The sequence below is a fragment of the Sciurus carolinensis genome, chromosome 9 (genome assembly GCF_902686445.1).
Source record: "Sciurus carolinensis chromosome 9, mSciCar1.2, whole genome shotgun sequence".
In the NCBI taxonomy this organism is placed as follows: Eukaryota; Metazoa; Chordata; class Mammalia; order Rodentia; family Sciuridae; genus Sciurus; species Sciurus carolinensis.
In genome coordinates this window covers 73,680,304-73,695,460 of record NC_062221.1, presented here as the reverse complement: position 1 = coordinate 73,695,460, position 15,157 = coordinate 73,680,304, and the positions used below count along the sequence as shown (strand labels likewise).

General features: G+C 41.2%; 1 protein-coding gene and 1 pseudogene across 1 annotated transcript in view; both read left to right on the top strand.

The window, feature by feature from the left end:
* The window catches only part of Arhgap31 (Rho GTPase activating protein 31), a 104,237-nt gene that overhangs the window by 18,879 nt on the left and 70,201 nt on the right, over positions 1 to 15,157 (top strand). The gene's annotated exons all lie outside the window — the stretch shown is intronic.
* On the top strand, positions 2,370 to 2,462 carry LOC124993825 (uncharacterized; annotated as a pseudogene).

The following is a 15,157-nucleotide window of genomic DNA, read 5'->3' as shown; positions in this document are numbered from 1 at the left end:
TTGTAATTATAACTTTCTTATTCCTTTTAACTGCATGGCTGAATAGATTTTTTTTTTAAAGTGTTAGTCTGACATTTTAAATCATCTCTTACATTCCTGTGGTTGAAAATATGAGAGATGCTAAAAAGTGTAGTTTAAAAATCTCCCTCACATCCCTGACACCAGCCTTTCTGTTCCTCTCTCCAGAAGAAATTACTACTAATTTTCTTGGAAATCTTTCCATAGATATTTTGGATATATACAAGAAAATATACATGCTTTTAATAAAACTACCATAGTACAGGGGCTAGGGATGTAGCTTAGCAGTAGAGTGCTTGCCTAGTATACAGGAGGGCCTGGACTCGATCCTCAGCACTGTGTGCTTTATATATATGTATATAACACACACACATACCTATATATATATAATAATGTATTTAACCATTTCTTTATTATGAAACATTCTCTTTTTACAAGTTCCCTCAATACTTCTCTTACTGTCTAAATATTGATAAACTGATTTTTTATTTACTATGTTATATGAGCCATATATCACTCATTAGTAATTTCTATTATCTATAACTTATTGAATATTAATAGTGCTTTCCTTTGCTTATTGTGAGAGTAGAATTTGCTAGCTCACATATTTCTAATTACAGTTTACATTTGTGTTCCAGTATCGATGAGATGTTTCCTAGGCAATTGATATTCTGTTGGCTGAGGTCTAGGCCCTGGGTTAAGGTAGAGGCTGAGAGCCACATACAGTTAGAAGCTATTTGGCCCACATACTGGCATGTTCATGGCATCTTGATCACAGTGGTTATCCAGACCAACCTGGCACAGACCAGAGGGACCAGGCAGGGTAGCAAAAGCAGGTGAAACGGAGATGGTGGCCTAAACTGGAGAAGTATACTAAGCTGAATATCTCTATCTCTGCAAAAACAACAGCCAGAATATACCTTAAGGTAGAATCAGAAAATAGTTGGTAAATGTTGGTAAATTCTTACAGTTAGCAAAAGGAAAATGCCTTAATAAGAACTTGTCACCAGTGTCATTCGTTAAACCTTTCAATGACTTCCTAGCATGCATGAGGAAAGACAAATGTACTCTATTCATACCAACAGAAAATAGTTATATTGGTAGGTTTTTACAATGAGTGTGAAGGGTGTACTGGCTTCACACTCAGATACCTCTCCTTCCTGCAGGCTGCTTTCCCTTCTCCCTCTGAGGAAGGGTTAAGTGCCCTTTCTGTTGCTCTGTTTTGCTCTACCCTCCTCCAGCCCTACGCTTATCACGCTGACTGCAACACCCATCCCTCCATTCCATCCCTACCTTATCCTAGATTCTAGATAATCCTAGGTCAGGTCAGGAACCATGCATCCTACTTCATCATTTTATCACCAGTGCCTAGTAAAATGGTTACAACTATCTGTTGAATGAAACACTGAGTCCAGGGAAGGGTCATACAGTCTCAGGTCTGTGATGACACAGGGTGGGGAGTGCATTCTATATGAACATTTTGCATGTGTGTGTGCTTCTGTCATGTATTTATGTGCACCACTGCAGAAACTGTGAAAGTGCGAGAAAAAACCACTGATGAACCTTAAGTTGAGGCTTCATTCTGCAAATAATTGTCGTGTGGTCCTAGGCAAATCAACACACTCTCTGAATCTTGATTTCTTCATCTAAATATAAGGATCACAAATTAGATGAGATAATATGTGCAAGAGGGCTATAAAACAAAAAAAAACAAATTCCATAATTATCCTGAAGTTTAGACACTTGGACTTACAGAGGCTAAAAGGCCCCAAAAGTTGTCAAGTATGCTGTGAGTTTGATGCCTCCTTATAGACCTCACCCACTGCCATATTGGCAGGAAGTCCGGAGGGCTGCTCTCACTAATATAACCCTTCTACACCCCCTTGTGCCTCCCCCAGCCCTGCCAGCTTCAACCATCTGCTATCAGCAAAGTTTCTTCAGGGCTTCAAGTGCATCATCCAGGTGCACAGCTGGGGCTCCCCATGGGGCCCCCTTTCACACAGGGCCAGGATTATCCAGTGCCAAGGCAAACACAGAGATAAATGAACTAGAAGCTGGTATGTCATTTTAGAGATGAAAGAATATTAGAAAATCTCTATCCAAACTTCTTATTTAAACCATGGTGAACCTGAGGCCCTGGAGGGTAAAGTCATTTGCCTGAGAAGATGCAGCTGGCGGGTGGTGTTTTCTGGCTGCCTATTCTTTTTGGCCAGAAATAACAGGTAAATGAGTTTCTGAGAATCATGCAGCATCAGGGATCCCTGAGAGGGAAGGAGGGAGGAGGATTTGTAAGACTCCCTCACAGCTTGAGAAGAATATCCTTGTATACAACTAGTTACAAGGATGACATAGTGGTCACTGTAACAGCACATATACTAAAATTGGAACAATACAGAAAAGATTAGCATGGCCCCCTGTAAATGTGTGAAGATTTCCATATTTTAAAATAAATAAATGCATACATTTAAGGGCATAGAAAGATGTTTGAGAACACATTAAGTTAAAAAAGTTCATAGAACTGCCTGTACAGTATAATTCCATTTTAACTAAATATATAAGGAAGCCTGAAAGGATCAATTCATAAACATTAACAATAACTTCCTCTGAATAGATGCTTTTTTCTTTCTTCTGCATATACTAATGTGTTTCTGTGATGTCTGAATTTCTTTTTGTAATAAGGAACATGTATAATGTTTATACTTTAAAGAAACAAGAATTTTTCATTTTATCGAAGCATGCATATTCCCTTAATTAGTCCAACATTCTTTACTCTGATTTTGTTCTCATCAAACAAATTTGTCATCTGCAACTTGGTCTCCTCAACAAGGCCCCCATCTATAAAAAGTCCAAACCTGATTTTGAACTCCTATTTTTGAAAAACTATTAAATTGCCATCTGACCCTACAAAATCATCCCCTTTGAATTTAGCTGAAGAAAACAGGTCCCCCTCAGTGAACTTGGCAAATTCAAGTTCCTATTATGCCAGGGAGAAGACAAGACCCTGACTTGTGATGACCCCACAGAGACCCGGCTTCCCTCCTGTGTACTCCCTTGAGGTCCTTCCTAAGCATCAGCCAGATCCTCAGTGCTTACAGACTTGGGACTCCGGGTAAAGAAGCCTTTGAAACCTTTGGCAGTGCATCCTCAAATCTCTGACATGGCAAGAAAAGAGCTTTGGTTTGAGATTGTGCAAAAAGCATGGCCAGCTGGCTGCTCTGGCCAATGGCCAGCTGCTGACTTTGGCAAGACTTTCACTATACCAACAGAGAGTGTGAAACGAATTTTATTTGGTTTGTAAAAATGAGGTCCAAGTTAATAGGACAGGGAACCTGCCAAAATATTGAGGTAAAAGATGAAGGAGTACATACTGACCCTTAGTGTGTACTTTACCAAACCATCTCATTTGTTCTTCAAAATCCTCTGAAGTAGATGAGACAGGTAATTATTAGATCTGCTATATTATGAGGTCACTGATGTTCCCCAAGGGCAGAGAACTGGTAACCCCAAATATGTGACCTTTATTTACTATTGCATTGGATGTAAGGTCTGTGCACATATCATGCATGTTTAAAGCTCTGGACAGGATTCAGAAATCCTATATATTAGTCATGTGACCTTGAGGGAGTCTTTTCATATTTCTCAGCCTCCATTTCCTTATCTCTGAAATGGGATAAGGATATCTATCCCAGCTTGTCTCATGGGGTAGGGATCTGAAAAGATAATAGGCACAAAAAATACTGTGCTTTGAAAATAGTGAATAGTTAAAGGAATATTGATTATATCAGTTTGTCAGTACAGCACAGAGGGAAGTTTTTAAGAATAATTTTCTCTGTTTAGAAATGTTATCCTATGTCTGAATAAACTGAACACAGCCCACAGCAATCCAATAAGCCCCAGCAGTTTGGTTAAGAAGCCAAACCTATTTTCAAAGCTCTTCTACTTAAGGTAAACTCAGCTCTGAAGATAAGTAATCAGGTTTCTAGGAAGGATAGGAATCACTGCTAGCTGCCTCTTCTCTCTGAAATCCCTGCATTAGAGTGGCCTTGAGTTAGGGGCCCTTGGCAAAACACTTGCTGTGGGGCTCATATTTTAATACTAAGAAATTGGTTTTGCCCGATTATTTTAAGGGATATTTAAGTACCAATAACCTTAATGCTGTGCTATGCTATTCTCATAGCTGGGGCCACTAGAGAGGCCTTGGAGGGGGAGCATTAGGGTTCCCCTTCAGTGCTGTTGGTTTTATGCTTTGGATGACATTAATCTGAATAAAGAAGTTTATGCTTCGGAAAGACAAGTTTGAAAACCACTGCTGCTTGATTCTTCAAATCAGCAAAATTTTTTGTCTGCCTAACCACGCACCTCCCGTTCCCTCGTGCCTTTCTTCCTCCTGGCCTCACCAATACTTCCTTTCTGAGATCTTGTCACCCTTGGACTTACCTAGAACACTTCCCCTGGGCAGTGCATGTGGTTTGTTTTGGGTAAGACATTTCACAAAAAAAAAAAAAAAACCTTGCAGCATATACACACACAGTTATCTGGCAAAAACTGGTCAGCACTGATCTATAATGTGCTGGTTTATGCTTTATATAATAAAGATTTTGTTTTCAATAGAAACAGGAAAGAAATAAGGCTGAACCATAGAGCTGACATTAATGCCAATGCTCTAGATTTCTATGAATAGTTAGCCTTCCTGCCATCGTGGATAAAAGTTTTTCTTATGTGAACATTAGAAACATCTGCCATTACAGATGCATCCCAGTTAATGCAGGAGGAAAGGAAAGAAGAAGAGAAAGGAAGGAGGTTAGGAAGGAATAAGGAGGATTGGAAGCTGATACAGAAGAGTACAATAAAACCTTAGGATTTTTGAAGTGGTCAGTTAGGTGGAAGTCCTGCCCTTTATAATGATGATTGGTGTGACATGGAGTAAGATTCCTCTCTAAGCCTCGGTTTCTTTATCTTAACATGAGGATAAAAATATTTGCTTGATATTAGGGTGTTGAGAGGACCAGTTGAAAGTGTGCAGGGGAAAGGAGCTTGCAGGTTTCAGTTGGGAGGGTACTACTATTACCAGCAGAAAGTTCTATTGTCATTTCCTTCATTTTCTTTGAACAGATGGTCTGAGGGATTAGGGTCTTTCCCTCTTTCAATTTAATTTTGGAGCTTTGAACCTAAACCCAGCTGTTTCTACAGAGTTTCAAGAGCTAGGTCGCAATGGTTTTTCACTAAGTGAAAATTCAGAATCGTAATACATTGCCCCCATTAGAACTCTGTGTGGTAAGAATAACTTAAAGATAATACTGTTGACAGAAGAACTGTTTACTAATCTCTCCTGGAAACATACAATAACTTGATTTTTGCCTTCTATATAACTTTTTAACTCCACAAATGCAGGAGTAAGAAGTACTTGATTTGTCTTGAACCTCATTTTAGGAAAGTAGGAGATATTTTACTTACTTATCAAGTAGTTTAGTCCAGTTTCATGGAACCTAAAGAATTGACAGTTCTCTTCTTGACTGGTATAGAAATTTACAAATGATAGACCACAGTTACATGTTTTACTTAGACTTTCTCTTTAAGATAGCTAGGAATGTTTTTACTCTTGCATACTTCTATTAGAATACTGTAAAAATCTCTCTCAGAATTAGTTTTGAGTTAGACGTTCATATCTCTAAAAATTAAAAAACTAAGTTCTGCTAGTGTGGAATGCAGTAATAATTCAAATATTTCTGGGAAAAATTTGAGAAGTGGTGAAAACAAGCTAAACTACATTCCAGCATTAGATGGACATCCATCTCTTGGTCCGACGACCTGTGCATTTTTTTTCACGTACAGGTCAGATTGCTCCCAAAAAATGCCTTTTCAAAATAAGCACCGCTGCTGGTCTAATCTATCTTGGGACTCATTGTTAAGAATTCTTCCCTTCTGCTGCCTTCTTTTGGGCAATACCAAACAAACATTAACAACTGTGGAGCAGATGTTCTGAAGGGAGAGGATTCCAAAGCTGGGCTCAAACATATTCCCAATCAGAACGAGCCGCCAACCACAGAGATTAATCTTCTGGTATGGGTGTTATGAGATAAAAGCCCCTTCTGGATTTCATCACATATTTTTAAAAAGTAGTCTTAAAAGAGTTGGTTGTGGTGTATTTTTCTTTCTTTCTTTCTTTCTTTTTTTCTTTCTTTCTTTCTTTCTTTTTCTTCCTTTCTTTCACGAAGAGGTCAGAAATTTCTATTTTGTGAGTTTGAGTGTCATAGAAATACTTATGTTGGTGTTATAATTTTAGGAAAAGTAAATTTAAATGCGTTTTGTTCTACTATTATAATTTTTACATAAGATGATTTGTCTGCTACCTTCTTGGATTTTGGTGGAAATAAGGTATTAAGAAATCACTGCGTATTGTAGCATAAGACATCTGAAGAGGATAACATTTCTCTGCATTCTGAATTGTAGAATATCAAACAAGACAGTTCCCGTCCTCCATCTTGGCACCAACACAGTCATAGCCAACCCAAACATTGTACTCCTTTATCTTCATTTAACCAATAAGTATTAGTAAAAAGCCTAACATTTTTCCTAGTGCTGACACATCCTGTCTCCTGGCTCAAAAGCTTGAAAAGAACCCTGTGTGGGCCAGGAACAGTGGTGCATGCCTGTAATCCCAGCAGTTCAGTAGGCTGAGGCAGGAGGATGGCAAGTTCAAAGCCAGACTTAGCAACTTAGTGAGGCCATAGGCAACTTACTGAGATCCTGTCTCCAAATAAAATATAAAAAGGGCTGGGGATGCGGCTCAGTAGTTAAATGTCCCTGGGTTCACTAGTATCAATTTTTTTTTAATTAAAAAAAAAACGTGGGTGGCTTTCCCTTCCCCCTGTAATCTCTTCCAGTGATTGGAACAAAGGGGTGGTGAGGTTGGGGAGACTGGAAGGAGATGGCATTGGAGATCTAGAGTGTTGTTAGAAGGCCATGAATCTAGGAAGGTCCACTTGATCACCTGTGAAAGGATACAACTTTCAATAGGTGGGGGAGGGAAAGTGAATACAAAGCCCACATCTGGTGATATCAGCAAAAGGTGAGGTCAGCAAGGCATTTCCCCTGGCAGGGGTAAGATCAAGAGAGGGAAATTGGAACCACAGAGACTTCCATAAGCCCAGACAGAGAGGTCTCCATAGTTGGCTTGGTAAAATTTATATGCACCATCCAGAGAATCCTAGATTTCAATCCCAGAACAAGATCTTTGCCTTTTAACATGACACAGATCCTCAGCACTGTTCACACTCCATCCATTGCTCAAAGTACAGTTGTAATGTTAGGTTACTCAGAGGATTCTGCTATGTTCTCCACTCTACTGGATCCTCATACAAGACTGTTAATTAGTATATGTTCTCTGCTGCTCCTGAGGATCTTCAGGGGCACCAAGCATGCAGACATGAAGCTTTCCTCATCTTCTCTTCTCTCCCTGCAGAGGAAGAATAGGCCCCAAAGGTGGGGTCCACATGATTGTCAGACCTCTTCCAACCCCCAGTGAACATAATCACCGTCTTGCTGAGGTTGGGATAAAAACCTTAATATCAACAACCTCAGGCCAAATGTGAACATGTTCAATTCATTTTGCACACTTATTCTGAAGATTAGTAAATATTCTCCTGATAAATACAATACACTTATTGTGGAGATCGGTTTTTTGGTCAGGCCTGTAAATCCTAGCACTTAAGAGACTGAGGCAGGAGGATCACAAGTCTGAAGCCAGCTTGGGCAACTTAAGAAGAACCTGTCTCAAAATAAAATGAGCTACTAGAGATGTAGCTCAGTGGCACAGTGCTTACCAAGCATGCACAAGGCCCTGGGTTCTATCACCAGTACCACAAAAAAAGAAAAAAAAATCTTTTCATGATACTGTTATCTTACCCTTTACACCCTTACCTCCTTAAATTCATGTTTATGAATGTGTTCTTTCCTTTGCCATTAAAAGTTCCATTCCAATCTTCTTCCTTTCCACCCATGAATCAGCATGTCCTTGTCAATTGGGAATCAGCTTCCATCTCATTTCCTTTTTTTGTGTATTCTATAGCGCAGATATTTTTTCCTCCTCTAGCCTACTCTGGTATGCCCTTCCCTTTCATTCATAACTTGAACATATAAAAATTTATTCATCCCCTTTAACTTCCAGGTACCTTTTTTTTTTTTATAGAAAATTGTCCAGTTTATGGAAAAATTATTCAAGTACCTTTTCTTTCTTCCTTTTATCCAGGCCAGGTGGCTTCCTATTCAGCAGTTATTTTTTTATGTACAAATTTTAAAATCAGTGTTTCAATATTTCAATTAATAATACATGCTTATCCTTAATATAGATAAACTGGAAACTATATGTCAGAGAGGAAAAACATTTGGGTGTAATTCTATCACTCAAAGATGTAATGTTTTGGTAAATTTCCTTCCAGGGTTTTTTCCTATATGTATTTTCTACACATTGTAATTATATTTAATATAATATATAATTTTGTATCTCACTTTCTTATTTACTATTATAACCTCAATCTATATTTGTTATCAAATCTTATGTATAAAGCCTTAAGGCCCTGTCATGTTTTTCTCATACAAATGTACCAGTTTATTGACCCCTCTGTTATTAGACATTTATATTTATAATTCCTCTAATATCATAAGACAGACCACAGTGAATATTTTGAGGCATATGACTCTTTTATTTATATTCTTTGGAGTGGTTTCCAGAAAGTAAAATCACTGGATTAAAAGGTGTATTATTGGTCAGGACTCTATTGGTTGGGGTGAAGCAACTCAAACTAACATGAAAAAAAGGGGAGGGGGATGATAATTATTAATTAAGATAAGCAGACTGGCAAAGCAAAGAGGGGAGTCGGGTTTAGGGAACTGGCACCAGAGACTGGAACTTTGACTTTTGTCTTTACAAATACATTTATGGTGGAGACAAATGAAAATAATGCAAAATGGAGACAGGGACAACTGCTGTACCATGCCCTTCATCTTTACCTCCTCTTTCAGTGCCAAGGTTTTGTTTATGAACTTGCCCTGCCTGATAGGAGCTTTCGCCCCATTCCTCCTGGTGGCCCTTCCCTCCCACGGCGAGGCTGTGCCCTGACGGGTGTGTGTGAGCCATGCCTGCAAAGCCCCAGCAGGCCTCCACCCACGGCCCGTCTTTGTTCCCACTCCTACAATTCTGCCTAGCGGTCTCCCACCCCAGCCTCCTGGAAGGGTGTCGAGAGGCCAGCGTGGAAGACAAAGGAATCTCTGATGGAGAAACGGCTGGCTGGGAAGGGGAGGTGGGCGGGGGTTCTTTGGCCGAGCCTTCATTTCACCCCATTCCTCTCAAAAGCCCTCTCTGCTCAGAGGCCGTCCTTAGCCAGCTCCTCTTGTCGTTTGCTGGTGGACTGGCTTCAGGTCAGCCTGCGAGGCTCCGTGTCGGCGGTGAGGCAGGAGAAGGGGCCCGCCGAATGCCCGGCCCCTGCGCACTCTCCACTCATTCCTGCAATTCCCGTTCCCAGACCCATGGCCCGGTTGGGGACAACAGGACACTTCCTTAACCTGCCCTGGGGTCTAGCTGCGCGCTCGCCCCTTCGGAGCCCAAGGGAGGCCACGTTTAGCTTTGACAACGTCAATGCCACGTTCCCTCTGGGCCGGTTTAAAAGAAAAGCGAGCTGGTTTCTGCCCCGCGCTAGGACTTCCTCTAGCGCACTCGGCCCGCGGGTTTCTGATCCCCTTCTCGGCATTAGGGACACACATTCTGCGGCGGTGGGAAAGCCCTCACGCCCCCGCGCGTCGCGGCCGCTTCCCGGCACGCCCTCGGGGACGTGTGAGTCACTCGGCGCCTGTGGCGCGGTGCTCGAGGCTGGCGGAGCCGGCATCGCAACACAGCGCCTGGGTCCGGGCAGTGGGGAAGCCCTGGGGCAGCCAGAGGCCCTGCCTGCAGCCCACCTCAGCGCCGGCCTCCTGCACCCAGGACACCCGCGCTGGGTCTGCCTCTCAAGCCCAGGGCTGGGGTGCAGGCCTGGCCCCGCCTTAGCAAGAAGGAAGGAGGTGCCGCAAAAGTGTTGGTTTTTAAATTTTATTTTATTTTGCTTTCGTTTTTGTTTACCACATCCAGGAAAGGGGAAACCTGTCTGGTAACAGCAAAGAAAGAAAGAGGGGGGACACTTCATGACCTAAGGATATTGTTTTCATTGCTCCACAGGGCAGAGTGTGAACTGAGAGAGGGAAGCCAAAGGGAACGCCCAAGGTGGGTGGCCCTGGGAGCTGGGGCTGGGGGCTAGGCCCTGGGTGGTCTTGGGCAGCTCCTCTGAACTTCAGGTTTTCAAGGCAAAATGGACATCATCTTTTAACAACAAATATTTCGTCACTTTTGTGTATAAAACATTATACTTTTGTGGCTCATGTCATTTAAAAAGTAGGCAGGGCTTCCTTTGATTGTAAGTCTTCACCTATAGTAAGATTACTGTCTCCCTTCCTTGCATCTAAGTTGCATTTCTAGTTTATGTTCAAGCTGTTGACACAGTGTCCACATTTCCTCTCCTCCTCCCCTTTCCCTCCTGTGAAATGGGAGGAGGATCCCCTCAGAGACAGAGGATACAGTCAGGCTGAAAGAGAAAAGTTAGCCCAAGGACTCTGCCACTGTGAGATTTCTTTCTTCAGTTACCATAGGTGGGACTCCTGTCATCCCTGCTTAATGATAAGGGATGAAATTCCCTTAAAGCCCAGTATCCTAACATTCAGTTATCAGTATCTGCATGCAATCCTAGTCAAAATTAATAGCTCTTTCCTCTCTTCTTTCTTCCCACTTTTTAGAATATACTCTTATTTTGGCCCCCACCTGATCTCCAGGTCCCAAACATTGTCAGCTCACTTTAACTCCTAGTCCTCTAGAATAGTAGCTCACAAATGCAGACCCATAGGAAAGGTAGGGCCATGTAATATACTTACCCAGTTATATTATCACAGTTTTAAAGTTAGAATCGTCCTTTCCTGAGAAGGACAATCCTTTATGTGGAGACTGTGTTTTTCATAGCTTTATTTATTTTGAACTGCCCATTCTCTTATTAAATGACAATAGCTGTCATTGCTATTGGTTGATGTCCTTTCTCAGAAAAATTAAAATAGCCATTCTATGTGGATTCCCCAAATCTTTTAAACCTGATCTGTGGAATCCAAAAGATGAGTATAGTTGTTCCTTTCAACATCGAGTTCTTGTTGCCCCTCCCAAGGACATTTGTGTCTGTTATTTAAAAATCAATAAAAACCTGCCAGAACAAGAGCCTCAAAGAAATTTTAAGGCTAGATGAAGGAAAAAAAAAATGTATGGGCAGAGGAAACTTTCTTTATTTTCTCAATTCCTTGGTCTAGATTAAGGCAACACAGTTGTATCTATCCTTAATTTCTGGTATTTAGCATTGAGCATGACTTTATTTTGTGTTACTGGAGTTTGAACTCAGGGGTACTTTACCACTCAGTTACTTCCCCAATCTTTTTTATTTTATTTTATTTTTTTTAATTTTGAGACAGGGTCTTGCTAAGTTGCTGAGGCTGGCCTCAAACTTTCAATTGTCCTACCTGAACATCCCAAGTTGCTGGGATTACAGGTGGGTACCACCATGCCCACTTTGAGCAGGACTTTTAATGGACTACTCTTTTTAGTAAAACTGAGAACCTATTTTGACAATGCCAGGGTCATTCAGTCTTTCAGTTTGCAGATCAACAGAATGACTAAATGAAGATGCTATACTTTTCCTTAAAAGATGAAAATGAGGTCGTGTGGGTATATAATTACTACTCGTCACTTTGGTAGTGGCGTAGTGTGGACTTTCTTAAATTAAGCCTCGTTGGTTAGCATATAATTAAAATATCCTCAAGTCACAAAATTGCTGTCATCTAGTAACGGAGGGAGCATCAAATTGTGACTGTTGAATCACATGTTAATACAGACGCTACACATGCAATAGTCCTTCCTTTTGGATGCTAAGATAAATTTTGCTTAAAAGTCTGGCTTGGATTTGGGAACTAAGAGAAATAAAAAACTTTTAAGTTTGAAATGAGTACCTTAGGACTACTGGACAGGAATCCATTCCAGCTTTCATGCTCATTAGTACTCTACTATTTTAAAAATGCTTTCACATGTGATCTCTGTTCATCTTCTCAAGACCCTGTGACTCCACGAGACAGACTGGAGAGATACTGTTGTTGCCCCTTTACAGAGACGGTATTTAAGCGGCTTGCCCAAGGCCTTTTTATAGGCCACGTGCTGAGTGGGGAGTCTGCTCCAGTTCACCTCCTCTCTCTGTCCCTGCTGCAGTCCTTCATTCTGTGAAGGCCTTGATGAAGCTGAGCCGAGAGCCTTGAGCCAGGAGAGGAAGGGTGAAGGGAGTGCCAACTTCTGGTGCTAGAGACCTAAGAATCCACCTCAAGGGGAAAAAAAGACGTGGCTTAAAGACAGGCTGTTGGACAGCTAGGGCAGAAAGAACAGGGAGAAGGATTTGAAGGAAAAGAGAGGGGAGCTACTAGTAATTTTCAGTGTGCTTGCCTGTTAGAATCACCTGGGAAATTTTGAAAAAGTCCTGTTACCCAGCTCACACTCATACTGATTAAATTGGAATCTCAGAAGTGGAACAAGGTGTTGGAATTTTGAAAAGCTCCCCAGGGCTTTACAATAGATGGCCACATTTGAAGAAACAGCACTGTTTTTCAGACCTCATTGTACACTTTGGATCCCCTGTAGATCTTTTTGAAATTTGGGTTCTAGTTCTTTAGGTCGGGAGTAGGCCTCCTAATGTGTAGAATTAGAAAAAGGAAATACTGTATGCTGGGTGGTCAGGAAGAGCTTCATGAAAGAGGACAAGTTTGGGTGGGCTTCAAGGTTGTGTACAAAATCCCGCCCCCCAATACTGGGATTAAACCCAGGAGAGTTCTACCACTGAGCTGTACCCCCAGCCCTTTTTAATTTGATACACGACTTGCTAAGTTGTCCAGGCTGGCCTCAAACTTGTGATCTTCCTGCCTCGGGTTCCCAAGTAGCTCGGGTAACAGGCATGCACCACCACACCTGACTAAGGTTGTATAAAATCCAATGCAGAAATGTAGGAAGAGCATTCTAGCCTGGGTGGTGGCACAGTCAGAGCCCAGGAGGTCGGGGTATGCCAGGAGTGTTTCGAAGGACAATGGTTGTTCCAGTTTAACTAAGGAGGAGAAGTTTTTCAGTGATCTGATCTGCCCAATTTAGCACTTGGCAGTTAACTGCCTATTGTTTTGGGTGCAGATGTGTTCTTTCCTCTGCAAGATCCTGCTGTTCAGAGGCTGGTGTTTAAGTTCATCTGACATGATGCTAAGCACTCAGCAGGGATTCAGAACACAGCTGAGGTTTTGCATTTGCATCTGCTGTCCCCTCTGCCTCCTATGTTCTGGCACTTCAGAGTCTCTGTCACCTTCTTAGTGAAGCTCCCACTATTTAATATTTAAAGGGACTTCGCCTCCCCATTTAAATAGCAACATCCTCTTTCTCTTCCCCTGCCTCACCCACACACTTATTCCTGCTATAGTCTTCTCTCGAGAGCTTGTCACCATCTCATATTTTGTTTATCTTGCATATGCTTCTCTTTATTATTATTTTATTTTGAAGTAGGGCTTTCCTAAATTGCCTAGGTTGTCTGTGAACTTGTGATCCTCCTGCCTCAACCTTCCAGATTGCTGGGATTATAGGTATATACCACCACACATGGGTATTTATTGGGTATTTATTGACCCCAGGGCAGCTCTACCACTGAGCCACATCCCTTTTTACTATTTTTCATGTTGGAGACAAGGTCTTGTTAAGTTGCCGAGGCTGGTCTCAAATTTGTGATCCTTCTGCCTCAGCTTCCCCAGTACCATCCACCTGTCTGTGTGATTTTCACACACACACGTATATGTATTTATTTTTACCTTGTTACTGTCTGTCTCCTCCATCCAAAGGCAGCCCCACAAGAGGAGAGGATTTGTTTGTACTGTTCAAGGCTGTTTTCACAGTGCCTCGAACATTTTGGACACTTCACAAATATTTGTTGAATGAATAAATGAACTGAATTGAATGCATATACAGCTGGTGTTGCCAACACAAGTAAATTCATCATTCAGGGACAGGAGAAACCAAAAGAATCCATCTTGCTATAGTTCTACTGGAGAAGAGGAAAATATAACAAGATTTGGTCATTAAGTAGAAAATTTTGAAATAAATTTGTGAAAAGTAAAATCACTCTCAGTGGATCAAAGATTTGCTTTTAAATGCCCCTTATCATGTCCCCACATTAGAAATCCAGTATAAAGTGAGCAATCAAAGAGATCATGTACCTAAAATTACTGCCTGCAGCGATGGCACACACCTATAATCCCAGCTACTTGGGAGGTTGAAGCAGGAGGATTGCAAGTTTGAGGCTGGCCTGGGCAAGTTAGCAAGACCCTGTCTTGAAATAAAAAATAATAAGGGCTAGGGATGTAGCTGAGTGATAAAGTGCCTTTGATATTAATTATTAGTTCTACAAATAAAATAAAATAAATAAAAAAGATAAATTACTTCCAAAAAACACATAAAACCATTGATGATTAGCTTAATATTAAAGTATTGTTAAATATAATTATGACTGGAATGTCAGGAAAGAATAAAGGCCATGGAATATAGCAGATTAGGTGCAAACGAAGTCCGAAGAGGGAGAAAACAAAATCTGAGAGGACATTTATGATGGTAAATTAACTGGTGAATTGTGGCACTTGGTGCTGGAAGTCATAATGCTTGACTCTCTTCTGTCACACACTCAGTCCTGCCTCTGCTTCAGTGATGGGGAAGCTCATTATCTTACAAGGCAGAATATTCTATCTGTGAACAGTCCCAAGTATTGGAGAGCTCCTCTTCCTATTGAGCAGTGAACAGTATCATTAGTACTAGTTCTAGGGCTATTCATTACCTACCACACATTTCAGTTTTGAAGATATCCCTTTTTCTTCTTGCCTGCCCATCCTAATCTGAGCTCATGGCTAAAAACTCCAACTCTTCTTAGAGCAAAATAACCTCAGTTCCTGAGTTTTTCTGCAAAGGAAAATTTTCTGCATAGGTTTAGGATCCATTCACCTTCAAAGTCAGATCCCC